Raw genomic sequence first — 18,631 nt, 5'->3', positions numbered from 1 at the left:
AAGGGCCAAAATCAGTGTCATTATGAGGGCCAAAATGAGGGGCAGAATAAAGGTCAGAATAAGAGCCAAAGTGAGAATCAGAATAAGGGTCAGAATAAGGGCCACAATAAGGGCTCGTATAAGGGCCAAAATGAGGGTTAGAATAAGGGTCAAAATAAGGGTCAGTATGAGGGCTAAAATGGGGGTCGGTTTAAGGGCCACAATAAGGGTCAAAATCGGGGTCAGAATAAGGGTTGGAATAAGGGTCTGTATGAGGGCCAAAATGGAGGTAGGTATAAAGGCCAAAATAGGGGTCAGAATAAGGGTCAGAATGTGGGCCAAAATAGGGGTAAAAATAGGGGTTGAAATAAGTGCCAAAATGAGGGTCACTATGAGGGCCTAAATAGGGATCAGAATAAGCGCCAAAACAAGGGTTGGAATAACGGTCTGTATGAGGGCCAAAATAGAAGTCGTTATAAGGGCCAAAATGAGGGGCAGAATAGGGGTCAAAATAGGGGTTGGTATAAGGGCCAAAATTATAGTCAGAATAGGAGCCAAAATATGGATCACAATAAGGGCCAATGAAGGGTTGAAATAAGGGTCTGTATGAGGGTCAAAATGGCCGTTGGTATGAGGGCGAAAATGAGGGTCAGAATAAGAGTCAAAATAGGGGTCGGTATAAGGGCCAAAATTAAAATCACAATCAGGGCCAAAATAAAAGTCGGTATAAGTGTCAAAATGAGGGCACGAATAATGGCCAAAGTAGGAGTTGGAATAAAGCCCAAAATGAGGGTCGCTATGAGGTCCAAAATGGGGCACGGTATAAGGGCCAAAATGAGTGTCCAAATATGGACCAAAATAGGAGTTGGTATGAGGGTCAGAGTAAGGGCCAAAATAGGGATTGGAATAAGAGTGTGTACGAGGGTCAAAATGGAGCTCGGTATAGAGGCTAAAATGAATGTTGAAATAAGGGCGAAAATGAGTATCAAAATAAGGGCTAAATGGAGAGTAAAAATAAGGGCCAAAATAAGGGTTGGTCTGAGGGCCAAAATGAGCGTCGAAATTCTGGCCAAAATGAGGGTTGGAATACGGGCTACAATGAGGGTCAATATAAGGGCCAAGATAAGGGCCGGTATAAGAGCCAAAATACGTGTTGCAATGAGGGCCAAGGTGAGGGTCTGAATAAGGGCAAAAATCAGTCAGAATAAGGGTTGGTATAAGGGCCAAAATGAGTGTCGGAATGAGGGTCAAAATGAGAGTCGTAATAAGGGCCAAAATGAAGGTCAAAATAAGGATAGGAATAAGAATCAAAATGGGGGTTGGAATAAGGGCCAAAATGAGCATTGGAATACGGCCCAAAATTAGAGTCAAAATAAGCGCCAGGAAAAGGGTCGGTATAAGAGCCAAAATAAGTGTCGACATAAGGACCAAAGTAAGAGTGTGAATAAATTAAAAAATCAGGGTCAAAAGAAGAGTCGCTATGAGGGTCAGAATGAGGGCCAGTATAAGGGTCAGAAAGGAGGACATGTCATTCGATCGTCGTTCTGGTTTCTTAATACTCGTATGCAAGTGAGTGAAATGTTTTTTCTCGCTTCGCTCGATTCAATCGCGGTTTTCGGGCCCAGCAGTGAGTAAAAATTACATTCATCATACGGTCCAGAACGAATTTTTTTACGAATGTGGGTTTATAGTTCGAGCCGAAGGCGTATAATGTGTAACGTGACATTTTCGTATGGGGTTAAAAATGCCTATTACCTTCGCCCTTCTTTCCCTTCATCTAGTTAAACTCAAAAATACAAAAATCTATGGGTACCAGGTAATTTTTCCCCGGAATTACCAAACCGCATGATTCTACAAAACCAATTCTAATTGATTCCAAAACCTCAAAAATTTACACAAAAAGGGAGAAAACTAGATTTCTGGGGAAAGGTAACGGTCCTGGGTTCGCTCAGTGTGCTAGGTTGTGGAGAGAGGGGTGGATTTCAGGTGGAGACGGGTATTGGGTGGCCAAAAATACAAAAAAAAGGAAAAGAAATCAACATCGCTCTTACGTGTTTCACTATTGAAATATGAGAATCACCAATTTTTCAAAAAAAAGACATTTCAATTCTCCCAAAAAAAATATTAAAAAAAAAAGAAAAAAATCTACAATTAATAACTAACAATACTAACAATAATATTAATTCCGCACTCTGATAGAAAATAGTCTAATCGGACAAAAATATTCGAAGAAATTAATATCACCGATAAATACCTCAAATATGCCAAAATAAACATTTGGGGAGAGTAGAAATGCACGCTAATCCCTAAATACTCGAGAATTCCGAGAATTGGGGGGAAAGGTATGAGAGCGACAATGGGAGCGAGAGAGAGGAGAATGTATTCATCCATCGATTTTTCGTACCAGCCAGAACGGCTGAAATTCCGTAAAACTCAACTTGCCATAACTCGAAAATGGCAGAGTCAAAAATTACGAATCCTGAGACAAAATGTCCGGGAGAGTCTACCGAAGACAACAATACCCAAAAAAATAATTTTCCCTCAACAATTAGCCGCCTCAGGTTAATTAATCCCCGAGCGGAATTCTAAACGCTAAAATGCCCGCGTGAAGCGAGAATAGCCACGTGTAAACGTGGATGGGTATCTGAGGTGAGTCGAGAGTCGGGGGGGAATTCCCCCTCGAGAAACACGGCATACACGCCAGCGAGAATATGCTGGAAATCCATAAAAACCAAAAATGGAATATCCGGAAATCGGCAGAGCGAATTTTCGGAATTTTGACTGAGCGCTACAGGAACTTTTATCAGTCTTACCTTGAAAGACTCCTGTATTTTGCACTAAAATTTCTGGTGCAGGTACAGTGATTTTTATGGCATTTTTTAGATTTTCAAATTCAGCGAATTTGCTAGACAATTCTATTCCATTCATATTCAACTTTCTATTCGTTTTTGGCCGATTCTATTGAAGTATTCAATATAAAATTTTCTATAGAAAAAGTTAACAGAATGCAATTTTTCTATACAACTTATTCTTTTGGGATATTTTCCATAGAATATATGAAAAATAATCCCCCCCTCTCCTCAAATTTTCGAAGTTTTTTCTATTCTAGTTCCTTTTTCGTTTAATCAAGGAAATTCATGGAAAAATTCAGTGAATTCGCCTGATTTTTTTTTACCATTTCTTTTTAACTTATATCGAAAGTTCCATTGATTTCCCCCAATTGTATTGAAAAATTTTCAAGTTTCCTTGGGTTTGTTTCACAATGACAAATTCAATAGGAAATTTTTTATATGGAAAATCTTTACAATTTGATTCTTCCATACTTATTCGATTCTTCCAAACTTATTCGATTGAGATATTGGCTACGAGAATTACTGACTTTAAATTTCCTAATTTTTGTTGTTGGAATTTTTTGATGAAAAGAGAAAAAACGGGTTGGAAAGGTAGGAGAATTCATGTCGAAACCTTTCTATAGAAAAATTCTTGATGACAAAATCAGCTACTGTTTTTGTTATACGAAATAGTTTCTGAACCCTTCTCATAAAAAAACCCTCGGTCAAGCTGTAGAATTACTGAATGGAATTGACGAAAAATTCATATAATTTTCAAAAGCAGTTCAATGGGAATCCAATAGACTGTTCTGGCATATTCGCTTCGTTTATTCTGTAAAATTTTCTTGTATGTTAAGGGATATTTCTGGAGAGAAATGCGAGAGAACTTTTTCTGTTGGGAATTGTTGAGGCTGCAAAATAGATTTGTTAATATCTCCGAAAAATCCAACTAGTTCCAAAAATGATCAGATTCAGAATTAATCTCCATTGATTTTTTCACTGCAGGAATCGACAGCAAATACGACGATGTGCTAGTGTTCATTCCACTGTATAAATAGTTATCGTGATACAACTGATTTTTGGAAAAATTAAAAAATCATAGAAATGATTCAATGGACTGAATTTTTATTAATGGCGATGGATAGGGCTCACCAATACCGAGATGAGACACGAAAATCGAAACGATAGATATGAAAATCTGGTCGAGAACGAGAGAAACGAGAGGCGAGACGAGAAACGAAGGAAGAAATTCATTTCAATTCGATATTAGTTCCTCACAGCCTAGTGTCAAAATGTACCAAATTTCGGACTTTCTGGATAATAACAGGTTCATATAAAATAAAAAATCCAAAACTTAAATTCGAACGATTACAATGATTCCATTCGGAAAGAAAAATATAAAGAATCTCATAATGTCACATTTCATCGGGAATCGTCAAGACCTGCAATACGTTGAGATTTCTCGACTCCTTCATTTTTGTCAAAAGCTGTTGAACAAAGCGGGAGAGAGCAATGCCATTCGGGTCTTCATCTCCATATGAAGCCCCCCGAACTCCCCTGAGGAGCATGACATTCCTTTTTGGGACACACTGTATGTGAAAAGGAGCAATTTGATTCTGACCCCAAGTTTCTACCATTCTGACTCTCCTTTCTGACCATTATTTTGATCCTTAACTGACCCTTATTATGCCCCTCATGTTGGCCCGTATTTGGACACTCATTTTGGCCCTTATACCAACGCCCATTTTGACCCTCATACAGACCCTTATTTTTGCCTTTATTGCAGCCCCTATTTTGACCCTAATTTTGACCCTTATAGCGACGTTAATGGTAGCTCTGATTTTAACTTCAATTTTGGGCCTTATTCCGGCCCTCATGTTGACCCTTATTCCGTCACTCATTTTGGCCCTGATACCGAACCCCATTTTGGCCCTCATTCTGACCCCCATTTTGGCCCCTATTCTGACTATAATTTTGGCCCTTATTCCGGCCCTCATGTTGACCCTTATTCCGTCACTCATTTTGGCCCTGATACCGAACCCCATTTTGGCCCTCATTCTGACCCCCATTTTGGCCCCTATTCTGACTATAATTTTGGCCCTTATTCCGGCCCTCATGTTGACCCTTATTCCGTCACTCATTTTGGCCCTGATACCGAACCCCATTTTGGCCCTCATTCTGACCCCCATTTTGGCCCCTATTCTGACTATAATTTTGGCCCTTATTCCGGCCCTCATGTTGACCCTTATTCCGTCACTCATTTTGGCCCTGATACCGAACCCCATTTTGGCCCTCATTCTGACCCCCATTTTGGCCCCTATTCTGACTATAATTTTGGCCCTTATTCCGGCCCTCATGTTGACCCTTATTCCGTCACTCATTTTGGCCCTGATACCGAACCCCATTTTGGCCCTCATTCTGACCCCCATTTTGGCCCCTATTCTGACTATAATTTTGGCCCTTATTCCGGCCCTCATGTTGACCCTTATTCCGTCACTCATTTTGGCCCTTATAACGACCCCTATTTTGGCCCTCATACAGACCGTTATTCCAACCCTTGTTTTGGCGCTTATTCTGATCCCTATTTAGGCCCTCATAGTGACCGTCATTTTGGCACTTATTTCAACCCCTATTTTGACCCCTATTTCGGCCCATATTCTGACCCTTATTTTGGCCCTTATTCTGACCCATATTTTGGCCCTTATACCTACCTCCATTTTGGCCCTCATACAGACCCTTATTCCAACCCTTATTCTGACCCCGATTTTGACCCTTATTGTGGCCCTTACACCGACCCCCATTTTAGCCCTCATACTGACCCTTATTTTGGCCCTTATTCTAACCCTCATTTTGGCCCTTATACGAGCCCTTATTGTGGCCCTTATTCTGACCCTTATTCTGATTCTCACTTTGGCTCTTATTCTGACCTTTATTCTGCCCCTCATTTTGGCCCTCATAATGACACTGATTTTGGCCCTTACTTCAACACTCATTTTGGCCCTCATACCAATCCCTATTTTGGCCCTTATTTTGACTTTTATACCCCCCACCCCTACTTTGGCCCTTATACCGACCCTCATTTTCACCCTTCTTCTGGCCCATATTTTGGCTCTTATACTGACCTTTATTCCGGCCCCCATTTTGGCCCTCACTCTCACCTTTTGACTCTCACTTTGGCCCTTATTTCAACACTCATTTTGGCCCGCATATCGACCCCTATTTTGTCCTTTATTTTGACCCTCATTTTGGTCCATATTCAAACCCCTATTTTGGCCCTTATACCCACTCTCATTTTGGCCCTCATACCGACCCTTATTTCGGCCCCCATACCGACGCTCATTCTGACCCTTATTGGGACCCATAATCTGGCCCTCATTGCTACTCTTACGTTGACTACCATGCCTACCCTTATCATGACACTCATCCTGACCCTTATTATGTGACCATTATTTCGAGTCCTATCGTCAAGAGTTGATCTGGACTTTTGCCTCTAATTAATTTTCAACTCAAACATCAATTCATTATTATTTATTGCGCATTGGATGCATTGGATTAATCAGCCGGGGATCCACATTCGATCCTCATTTTTTCGGGTTCAAAAAACCATTCAAAATTCGGTGTCATTCCAATCTGCATACTGCCTAACCAATGACTCAATCACTGATTGAGGATACATGAAAACATCCCTCCATCGTCTAGTAATATTGACAATACCGCAACTACCTTCACGTCACTAGCCTCTCCATAACTAGATGCGCTGTTATCATATGCTCTACTCCCCTCTCTGCCCACTTCGTCGGGACAAAATACGCGCTCCCAATTGGTCCATCTTAAACGTTAATAATTTAAAAACTAGTTAATTAATAATTTTTTTCGCATTTTTCCCGTATTCAGGGGGCTCGAATCTATCACTGGACGAGAGGTAATTGGATCATTTAGAAACACCCTGTATTATGAGGATCCTAAATGCCAAAAAGCTTATGTGAAGCCAGGTGAACCCGGCCCATCCCAGCCAAAAAGAAATATTCACAGTGCCAAGATTATGCTCTGCATTTGGTGGGATCAGAGAGGTGTTGTATATTATGAGTTACTCGAACCCTCTCAAACTATTAATGGAGAAATTTACGGACGACAACTAATGCGTTTGAAGCGAGCCATAGAAGAAAAACGACCAGAATGGGTGAATAGGCACAGTAAATTAATTCTTCAACATGACAATGCTAAACCGCATACCGCCCAAGTTGTGAAAAGATATTTAGATGGACAAGACTGGGAAGTGCTACTCCACCCGCCATATTCGCCAGACATAGCTCCTTCGGATTACCACTTATCCCGAACACTGCAGTCAGATCTTACGGGAGAACGGTTCACTTCATACGAAAGTATCAAAATTTGGCTTGATAATTGGATCAGCTCAAAAGACCAGGATTTCTTCAGGCAAGGAATATGTAAATTACCTGAAAGATGGGCGAAGGTTGTAGCTGCCGATGGAGGATACTTTCAATAAACTTTTCTTTGATTTTCTAAACAAGCAAATGTGTTTTATTTAAACAAAAAAGGACGGACTCATACTCACACACCCAATAGTTATCGTAAAAAAACGATTTTTTTTTAAATTCGAAAATTTTAAAAATGCGTTAATGAATTGAATTCGAATTAATGGCAGTAGATGGGGCTCAGTAAGACATACATGAAGAGAGAACTATTCGAATCTTCGTAGTAAAATTCTTAGAAAAATTCTGGTACTACCGCACAATTGAGGCGCAAAATCATGGAAATGATAGAAAGCAGCACGTAGCACATGAAAACTTCTGGATGTGAAGGCCTGAAAATATCTGGTTCGAGAACATAAAAGTTTCTGCATCTGAAAATTACTAAGGGAACATATGAAAATTTACTATGCTAATACAAAAAATACTGTTATAGAAATTTCAATTAAATTTGTAATAATAGAAGAGATTCGAAAATTACCCTACAGGAGATGATTGTGCAATGACTTTTTGAAACAAAAAAAAGGTTTTCCTCTATTTTTGTTGGTGCTAGAGACATAGGGGCTGGTACTAATACGCATGCAACTAGAATTTTCAAATACTAGAAATTTCCGTACGCACAGCTGCGAGGTATGGGTATTAGCCACTGAAATATAATAAATAAATGTACAGGGTGTAACTTCATTGGTGGAATACCTGCCGGTCACAGGTTCGGGAACCCCCTCCCCCCCTGAATACAAGAAAAATAAAAAAAAATTCATCATTTAACCAGTTTTGAATAATCAAGAAGTAACGTAGGTCAATGAGGCCCGGTTATGGCGCGTAGAAGTGAGTGGTAGGGGTTGACTGAGGTTTAACAATAGCACGTTAGAACTGTCAAAACACGAGGGAGAGAAGTTGAGTAACACTGCTCTGCCGTCAATTTCATGTCGACACCCATATAGTATCGGGAAGTGGCGCACTCAGGCGACGAAATTTCGAATTGAATTGAGTTGCTCATGCCTGCCTAACCCGCCTTTCGACAAACAAATTTTGATTTTTAATACCGTCTTATTCGTCACCTCAATTGTTCTCGCCCACAATAAACATGAATAAAATTTCGATATTTTTTTTTTCTAGCTTTTCCAGTGTTTTTCCATGATGAAAATGAATATGTCCGTGGAAACTTTATTATTAATGAATCTACAAAAGCCAGTACGGGGGGTTTTTCATCCGAAAAACCGTAAATAGGTGTCCTAGTCGTGCATAACCAATATACCACAAGTGCTGAACTCATGCACAATTAACGGGCCACAAGTGCACTACTCGTGCAGAATTAGTGCGAAACAGGTCCACTAATGATGCGCAAGTTCTACCGCGCTATTGCTAAACCTCAGTCAACCCCTACCACTCACTCTTACGCGCCATAACCCGACCTCTTCATTGGCCTCCGTTAATCGGTAATTATTCAAAATTGGTCAAATGATCAATTTTTGCCTTATTTTTCTAACATTCAGGGGGGTTCCTGAACATGTAGCAGGGAGGTATTCCACCGATAAAGTTACACCCTGTATACTAGAAACGGCACTGAACCGCCCGAAGCGAGCCGACAGAGAGGATCGATTTTGTGGGCCACCTGTCTCTGTCGTACCGTCCGCTACAAAAGGATTCTGTTACTTTGGACAACGTCGAGAATTTAATATTGACATTCAGTTCTTTTTGGTTGCGTATGTCATCTTTGTTACAATTCAAAGTCATAAAATGTGATAGCTGAAAATGTTATTCTTTCCCAATGTATACTGATACATGGGGTATTTATAATTCCATTACGAGTAAATCCACATGGAAAAAATACATAAGAATATATAATTCAATAAATTCTTTATTTCATTGATATGACGGGAAATCGAAATCCTCTAAGTCAGTACCGTCCTCAGTATTCGAAATTTCAAATTTCGGTATGTCCAATATAATTCTTGAAACAGAAAGTTTATATTTGAATGTTGTAAACTTTTATTTCAACACGTTTAAGTCTTCAAATTGAAAAACATGCCTCGAGTTTCTGATTTCTATTTGATCTTCACAATACAGTAGAGTCTCCCCAACTTCACCGCCTCGGGGCTACAAATTCCACGAAATGAGCGGTTGCAGACATGCACACTCTATCGCTATATGGGCGTCATCCAAGTAGAGTAAGAGTGAGGTTATGGGACATACGGAGTACGAAAAACGTGCGGGAGCAGAAACTATTTGTTATGTCCGGAGAAAGATTTTAGCGTCGAAAGGATATGTTTTAATTGTCACATTAAAATCAAAGCTAAAATTATTAGATTTTGTGATTATTGGTCAACGCAAAGTTTTATACTCTTACCTTTTTCTAAAATATAAAGGAAAAGGGTTTAATTTAGGGATAGGATTTGAGTTGAGACTAATTACTAATCAAGAAATTTGGAATTGTAATGAGAATCAAATTTGAATTCAAATATATTTAATAACTATTCATTTTACAAAAACATGAGCGTGATTTTACAGAAATTTATGTAGTTAAAATTCCTACCCCTGGAATGGTCTGAAGGATTCAAATTTGGGTTTACCAATTTTGTTACTCACAATTCGGTCTTTTTTGCTTCCGAAGAGGAGCATTGTTTTTGGTCGATTTTTCGATTCTCTAATTTTGGTTGCAAATGGTCTATAACGTCGTGAAACGTAAAGAAATGATGTTTTAGGGGGGTGTCTGTATGTATGTGTGTGCAGATTCGGGTTTTTGATGATTCAATTTTAGAATATTCAACGTAAACACGGTGAAATTTGTAGCTAAAAATTTGAAATTTCGACTCATGATAGCTACGAATGAGCCTCACTTTGATGCTTCGTTTCAGCTCGATCGGTCAAGTAGTTCCTGAGATATAATCACTTGTTTAAATTTTATTTTTCTGCAATATCTCGCCAACAACTGCACCGATTTCAATTTTTTTTTCGAACTACTCGTGTCGATGGCCTCAATCTAGATCACTCATATCATATATACCGATTTGTGCAAAGTTTGGAGATATTGCCGTTTATCCGTTTTTTCATAAAAAACCTTGTACGCACGATAAGTCAATGATAAAAGGAGCTAGTGACTTGAAATTCGGTATGCTGCTAGCTTTCGTAACATAGACAATTCGTATTTTCGATTAGGTCAATCGGTCGAGCGGTTCGCGAGATATTCAATTTTTTGTGAAAATCTATTCTGTCAAATATCTCGTCAACTACTTGACCGATTAAAAATTTTCTTTTTTCAAAATATCCGTCTCGATCGCTACTATCTAGATCATTGAAAATATATATACCCATCCATACAAACTTTTGGAGATATTTTCGTTTTTCTTTTTGCTTCCGAATGGAAGCATTGTATTTGACCGATTTTCATATATTCTAATTTTGTCTCGAAATGATGTAGAATGTTATAAAACGTAAAGAAAGGATGTTTAGAAAAAATGTCTGTACGTCTGTGTGTGACAGATTGAGTTCTCGTCGATTGTTTTTTAGAAAAAATAACATTAATACCGCGAAATTCATCCATGAAAATCTGCAATTTTGTACTAAAATAGGTACTATCAATGCGCAATTTTTGAGCGCAATTTGAAGTCAATCGGTCCAGTAGTTTCTGAGATATTGTCATTTATCGAAATTTCGTTTTTTCTTAATATCTCGAGAACTATTCACCCGATCGAATTTTTTTTTTCAAAATATTTGTCTCGATTTTTTCTACCTCGATCACTCAAAATATGTATACCCGTTCATACTAAGTTTTCGAGATACTGCGGTTTTTCTGTTTTTTGCGTAAAAACCTTGTACGCACGCTAGCTCGAGAAAAAATCGAGATAGGAAGTTGAAATTTGGTAGGATTCTAGCTATTGTAATCCTACAGCTTGCTATTGTGTTTGAGCTAAATCGGATGAGTAGTTCCTGAGATATAGTAATTTATCTGAATTTCGTTTTTCCTTAATATGTCATCAACCATTGACCCGATTCAATTTTTTTTTTTCCAAAATATTCGTCTCGATTTTTTCTATCTTGATCGTATGTATGCCTGTCTTAGGAACAGGGAAGTGGTACGGATTCATTCGGAAGCTTACTACCAATGGAATTGGTAGAAATAAAAGAAAGAAAAAGACGTATAAGACAAAAAGTAAAGGTTCGGATGCCTTCTGTCGAATAGGCTTGAACTCCTGCTTGTTTTTGTTTTGTCATTCTTGTGCAGTTGATAATTTGTGACGGAAAAAAGATATTAAGTTGAAATATGGTATATATATCTCTCTCATAATACCAAAGGTCCGTACTTTAAATGGATGTCATCGGCGCAGTGGTGTGAGACAGTGTAAGGATATCTTCCCGGGTTGTTCACCCAGGAAAAATCCAAACTACTTTTTAAGTCTTCTCTATCACTCAATAATCGGGCGCCAGCCGAACCTTCACGGGAGGTTCGACGAGAACCGGCCTCTGAGGCAAACTCGTCCACTCAGAGGACTTTTTGGCTGGACAATGGGTTGCCTAGCTAACATCAGCGTGATACGGTAGAGTGGGCGAGGTCCACCAGGAGTATTACCACCACATCCTCACGAGCCTTTGCGAGCCGTGTATTATACCTCACGGCATAACCTCCCATAATGAATTAAATTCATGACCTTCTGGAGAGTCTTTCGGCTCTGCCAGTGTTCATTCTCCTCCCGAGTATTTCGACTCGGGGAAGTTTTCAGAGTCAAATGCTAATCAGCCGGGACTCCTCAGAGCCTGGGACGCCGAGAGGCTGATCCGACTAAAGTGGAACACTGTTACCCACTTCGCGACCATCCAGACTCTCGGCCACCAGTTACCGCTTCGGTCATCGCTCGTCACCGTCTCCGGGTACTCGAATATCGGCACATGGTCGGGTCGACAGAAGGACGATCTCTACTCCAGACCCACGGGCCCATGCGTTACCCTATCCCCACTAATCAACCCGACGGGATCCCGGGGGTACCAGTCCTTTCACCTGGCCGTTGGTCCCTAGTCTACTCCCTACATAGCCTATAGAATCGCCCAGTTGGGCAGCCTGTACATCGGCCCCTTTTCCCCTAGCACATGCTGGGCGAATTCTAATATAGCGATAGTCTAGTAACGCCCTCCAGACCTCCAGGGGTCGCGGTTTCACCCATAACCGCTATGCCTTAGGTCTTTCATCGCTTTGTGATTCTTTTCATCTAGTCCCGGCTTCTTCAGCCGCCTCTAGATGTCGCTTCATGTCTCAACTTTAGAGTTCACGTATCTTTTTAAGGGGATTTCAACCCGTAACGAGAAAATCTCGTTACAACAGATTAGTTTTTTGTATATATCCATTTTAGTAAAAGGTAAAAAATTTTTTTTTCCGTACTGCTTCCCACAATTTCTCGTCTGGGAATTGTTATAGCATACTTTCCAAACTTGAAAAATTGAAAATCACTACGGAAAAATATTTTCCGGGCTGCCGTTATGTATTTTTTTTACTCGCGCGGTTGGTTTGCCTCGCCTTTGGCTCGGCTCAATAGCTCCGCGCGAGTAAAAAACCCCATAATAACAGCCCTGAAATGTACTATTTTTTGAACTTCTTGTAGAGTATGGATGCTTATTGCATTCACTGACGGTGAGCTAATATATTAAAATTATTTTTAAAAAATTAGATGATAGCATGGATTCATGGATCATTTGACAATTCTTTCCAAGTGACGATGTGGAGATCTGGTTTAAGTGGAATTTATATTGCTTGCAAATGGAAGCATTGGTTTTGTGTGACCTGATAAGTATTTTTGATTATTACAGTCCTTCAACATGAGATAAGTTAGTCAATTTATTATTATTCTTTATGGTATTTTATCCACTCATCATTGAATGGTGATGAATGAAATGGTCATTTATATTTCCATATACTTCCCTTCGGAAGCTTACTACCAATGAAATTGGTAGAAAAAAAAGGAGAAAAGTATAATAAGAAAAAAAGTAATGGTCATTTGCCTCCTGTCGGATAGGAGTTCTACCCCTGCTTGTTTAATAAATTAATCGATGTGTTTGGAGATCCCTGGATAAATCCGTAATTTCCTCACCAGCAATTAGTCGTGCTAAAGGCTATTATGGATACTTTCACGGAACCACTTTCTTCTATTCGTTGATGTATGAATTTTGAGGCTAAAAGATTTTTTTATTATATTGAGAGATTATCTTTTTTTTTAAGATGGCTCCGGGGATTGCTAAGGAGGTAATGGAGGTGGAAGGTGAAAGGCAGATGATGGAGGTGCCGGATTTGCCGAGGGGTGCCAGGGTTCGTCCCTTTGTAGTGCATTTCAGGACTGTGGAGTTGGAGGGAGATTTCTTGCAGTCCCTTTTGTGGTGGGAGCAAAGGAGGCAGGAGGTGCGAGATGAGATGGAGGGTCCCAGATTTCAGGCGCTTCTGGCTGCTGTGTCCCGGGAGTGCGGGGAGGATACCTCCGTTGACACTTTCCTGGGGGCGACTTTGGATTTCCTCGCGTTTTTGGGGCTATTTCTTGACTACGGTAGGGTCAAATATATTACTCTTTCTTTTTTTTTTAGATGAGGAGACTGCAGAGGCAGCTCCTGGATTTAGGGGTTTTCTCCTGGAGGCTGATAGAAGAGGAGACCTAATTTTGTTGGATGATATTTCTTTAAGAATGTTGAGAGTTATTCTGACGATTGGTCGTCAGATTTCTTTGTTTGTTTAAATGAAATTATGTATATATTATGTATATACATGATGTATAAATTATGTATAAATTATGTATATATATGTGCATAAAATATATCTATATTATTATTGCTTGAACTTATCTGACTTTTTTTTTAGATGTAGTTGATGACGACAGCGAATGGTGTGTCTTGTTTAGAAGTTAGCTTTACGTATTTGGGCCTGGTTCTTTTGGTTGTGGTGATGGCGCTGGATAACTAGGCATCGGCATTTGCATTATGTTCATCAGTTCCACCGGTGTTTCGTTGAGCTTTTGGATTTTTGGGGCTCCAATGGAGGCTCTTTGTTGGACTTTCTTTTGTTCCCTGGGTTTGCGGCAGGAGGAGAAACAGGACAGGATACCTATGATCGACAGGCCTTGCCTGTATGCGCAGACACTGGCTGCGATCATGCACAGGGAGATGATGGTTGTAATAATGCCGTTTGTGGCGGTGAAGATTCGGTAATAATATTCCTCTTGGTGATGGAGTCCTATTTTCTCGGCTTCATCCAAGGTGTGTTGGAGTGATTCATCGAATTCCCTGTTTTCATCCGGGGAAGGTAAGATATGTTGCTATATTTTGCTTAATAGATGTATTGGTTTTGGTATTTCGTTCAATGTTGGTGCCATTTCTGAAATATTCATTGTTTTAGGTAGCCCAAATATCATTGGAAGCTGCGATTTCATCAGTCCTGCACCTTCAATGACTGTTGTAATGGTTTCTGCTGTGCAATTAGGATTTAGGTGGATGATTCCTGTACCGTTTATTGTCAAGCTGGTAACTTCCTGATTTATGCAAGTTATTTCTAGTAGCTCTGGTTGTATGATTGCATCGAGCCATCCGTCTGTGTTGGTTAACTTGGTCCATTGCGATGATCACGATGATTCTGATATTGCAGTTTTGATAGATGGTGGAGTCGACTTGGAGGTCGGTGTTCGTTAGTAAGCGGTATTTGCAGCTTTGTTTTCCACTTGATTTCCTCAGGGGAAGGTTTCTGAGGCAAGCTAGGTAGTTTTCCAGTGGAATACAGGTTTGCAGGTATTTCTGGTTCATTTGGCTGTATTTGTTGCTGAATTTTAGGGTAGCAATGTATTCGCTTTGTGGTTCCACGTATGCTGTGACTGTTCTGTTCCCGTGGATCCTCTGGGGAACTTTGCAGGGGATTATTTTGTAGAGTTCTATTAGATCTCTGCTTGATAGTGGAATATCGAGAATTATGAGGAAGGAGCCGTTGTTGAAACCAGTGTGCATGTCGCTGATTTGGCTTAGGATGGTCAGATCTATCTTTTCTTGGGATGTTGGAAAGATGCTGTCGGTGGTGACTTTTCCAATGTCTTTTACGGCCTTGTCCAATTTTTGATTATTTATTAGGATGGGATTTACTTTTCCGTGTTTGACGTCTTCTATGGCATGAAGGATGTTGTGAGTCGTTTCTAGGTATTTTTCAGCGGCGTGTTGTATTTCTCTAGTTGTTTTTTCTAGGCTAGCGATGTATTCTACTTGAGTCAGTTTATCAGATAGTAGATTGGTGTTGGAGGCTATGACGTTGATTCTGTCTGTGGCCTTTCTAATTTTTTCATAATTCAGTTCGTGTTCCTTCTTTATAGCGTTTATTTCGGCTTGGATGATGTGAGTGGAATTTCCGATTAAATGGGTTATTTGTTGTTGGTCTTGATAGAGTCGATCAATTTCTTTGGTGATGCATTCCTGATCATTGTAGTCCATGGTGCCGAAGAGGGATCTTGATATGGTGCCCACAAAACTTAGTAAAGGGGATCTACCATATCTTCTTTTGTGGTTCTGTTCTGGGCTTTTCCAGATGTTTCTGTATTGTTTGGAGCTTCATATTGTACTCTTTCATGATGGGTATGCCTAGTAGTCTATCGCAGATCTGTTCGCCCTGGTGTTTGCTGCATTCGGTTTGATATTTTTCTATTGTTTGCATCCCAGGCAGTGGTTGTCCTAGGAGGTTGTGCATGTCTATTGTGAGCATCAGTCGCCACTTCCTATTGATTGTTCTTATTTGGTCGATTTTCTCGTAGTAGAGTCCAGGGTTATGGTCAATAATTTGGTGTTGATAGATTTGGTTGGTTGCTAAATCTGGTTGGGCCTTGGTTACCCAGATGGTGGTCCATAAGATGATGATAGCTCTCATGGTGCTGCGGTCTGTAAGTTGGAGAATTTTGTTGAGTTTGATGTAATTAATTTTCGTTCTAGCAATCATCAGCTCTGGTTTAGTTGGGCTCTGTGAGTATTATTTCTGATCCTATTTTTGCTAGTTCGTCAGTTTTATCGTTCCCGTATATTCCTTGGTGTGCTGGGGCGTATTCGAATTAGACCTCGATTTTCCGGGTGAGTTCATCAAGCTGTTTCAGGAGTATTCGATTTAGGACGGGTTTGGATTTAGCATTCAACCAGCCGTGTATTTTCCATTTGTTTATGCGTTCGATCATGCAGCTGATGAGGTATTTGGAATCGGTGATTATTCTTATTTTTGAAATGTCATGGCGAATACATATTTGACATGCTTCTATGGCAGCTGCAGTTTCGGCTGTGATGTTGGTGGCCCGTGTGCCTTGCAGAGTTTTATAGGTGTTGAGCGGGTGGTTGTCTGCAAACCACACTCCTATTCCTGCTTTGGCATCAATTGAGTCGTTGAAAGAGCAGGAACCATCGACGTAAACTGGCATGCGACCTGATCCATCGATACTCATGTCTCTGGAATGGTTTCGTCTTTGGTAGTTTATAAAGGTTGAGATATTTGGTTTGGCAGCACTGGCATCGGTATTGACTCATTCTTCGCAGGGTTTCAGCTTATTTAGGTGTTTCATGAAGTGGTGTCCGTCTTCGCTTTCTAGGTACACATTTCCCTTTTCTGTGATGTCAACGATCTCGTAGGGTCCAGTGTAGGCCTGATCTAATTTTCCGATCTTGGGTTCCTTTTCGACGTAGACAAATTGGCCTATTTTGAGGTCTGATGGTCTACCGTTTCGGTCGTAAAGGCTTTTGGAGTGTAATTTGGTCTTTTCTAGGTGGTCGAAGGCTAGATTGTGAATTTTCTCCAATTTGGTAATTAGATCTGCCATGTACTCGTTGTAAGTCCCGAGTGGAAATTCTGTTCAGGTCTCGATCAGAAACTGATCAAGTCCGATCCGAAATTCTGATCAGGCATGTTACGCCTCTGCCTTAGGTTTTTCCACTAGGGATGTGGATTGGCTCATCTTCGTCGGTGACGTTAGAGGGGAGAACTGCCCTTTTTCCATACAGGACTTCGAATGGTGTGAAATTTGTTGAGCTATGCACAGTGGTGTTGTATGATAGCATGGTGAAGGGGAGTAGCTCGTCCCAGTCGGTGAATTCATCTGTAAAAGTCCTCAGGTATTCGGCTAATATGTGATGACTTCTCTCGAGGGCTCTATTCNCAATTGTGAAGGAGTGTCACGCAATAGATAAACTGGAAAAATTAGTGCAAAAACACAAAACCATCCTCAAGTTTGGCTCCTTGAAGGAGAAATATGTGAATTACCAAGTACAAGAGGTTGATTTCAAATGTATGCTGGGTAATCTCTTTGATATTGCTCATCAGAAACAAGTGAGTCTGATGAAAGATGAAGTCGCCAGAATTTTATTGAGTCTTCACCAAGAGGAGGGATNTAGCATGGTGAAGGGGAGTAGCTCGTCCCAGTCGGTGAATTCATCTGTAAAAGTCCTCAGGTATTCGGCTAATATGTGATGACTTCTCTCGAGGGCTCTATTCGACTGAGGTCTGTATCCGGATGTCGTTATATGGTGGAATCTCAGGACCTTTCCCAGTTGGTTGAAGAGTTTACTGAGGAAGCGGGTACCTTTATCTGAAAGGATTATTTTGGGGCATTCGTACAGGGCTACATACTTNCCACCAATTATCGTTCAGTCATGCCAGCTCTGTCTCCGGAATGGGGATCATATATTTTTCATTCACCTATTAACCCTAGATTGGCCGCCTTATGAGGGAAATGCCGCAGTGCATTGTTTTTATTTTATTTNCGAGTGCATGAGCGATGGTGTGAGCCTTGATGTCCTTAAGTGGTACAGCAATGCAATGCTTGGAGAAGTTATCCTGAATTGTCAGGATATGGCAGTGTCCCGAACGTGTAGGTGCAAGGGGGCTCACTGTGTCAATAGAGATTCTCTCGAAGCATTCACGAGGTGTTTCGGTGATGAGCATTAGTGTGGCTCAGGCACCGTAGATTTCCAAATTTCACTTTTCCCCGGAAATGGAAACGATGGTTGACTCTATGGAAAGACTGAGGGAATTTTTCCCGATTCTGAGAAACATTTCGCTGGGCGATATAAGTAATGCAAAGTTACATGAAAATATTTGACCCACTGGCAGTATGTACTTATGAAGTTTGGCGGCCTTTCTCGCCTCACGTTGTCAAAACTGTTACAGATACAATAAAAATGCATAAGACTTGATTTGTAGAGGATGAAATTTCCGGCAAAAAACTCCCGACGGTATTTTTCTATCATCAATAGTTTAACCACCAAGCGCGCCCGAAATTTCAACGCAAAAGTGCTCCTTCATCCCGCACGCCAAAAAATCTATGTTAGTTGTTAAATTAGAAAAAAAAA

The sequence above is a fragment of the Diachasma alloeum genome, unplaced genomic scaffold (genome assembly GCF_001412515.2).
Source record: "Diachasma alloeum isolate Michigan unplaced genomic scaffold, Dall2.0 Dall_scaffold_00429, whole genome shotgun sequence".
In the NCBI taxonomy this organism is placed as follows: Eukaryota; Metazoa; Arthropoda; class Insecta; order Hymenoptera; family Braconidae; genus Diachasma; species Diachasma alloeum.
This window is presented reverse-complemented; position numbering follows the sequence as displayed.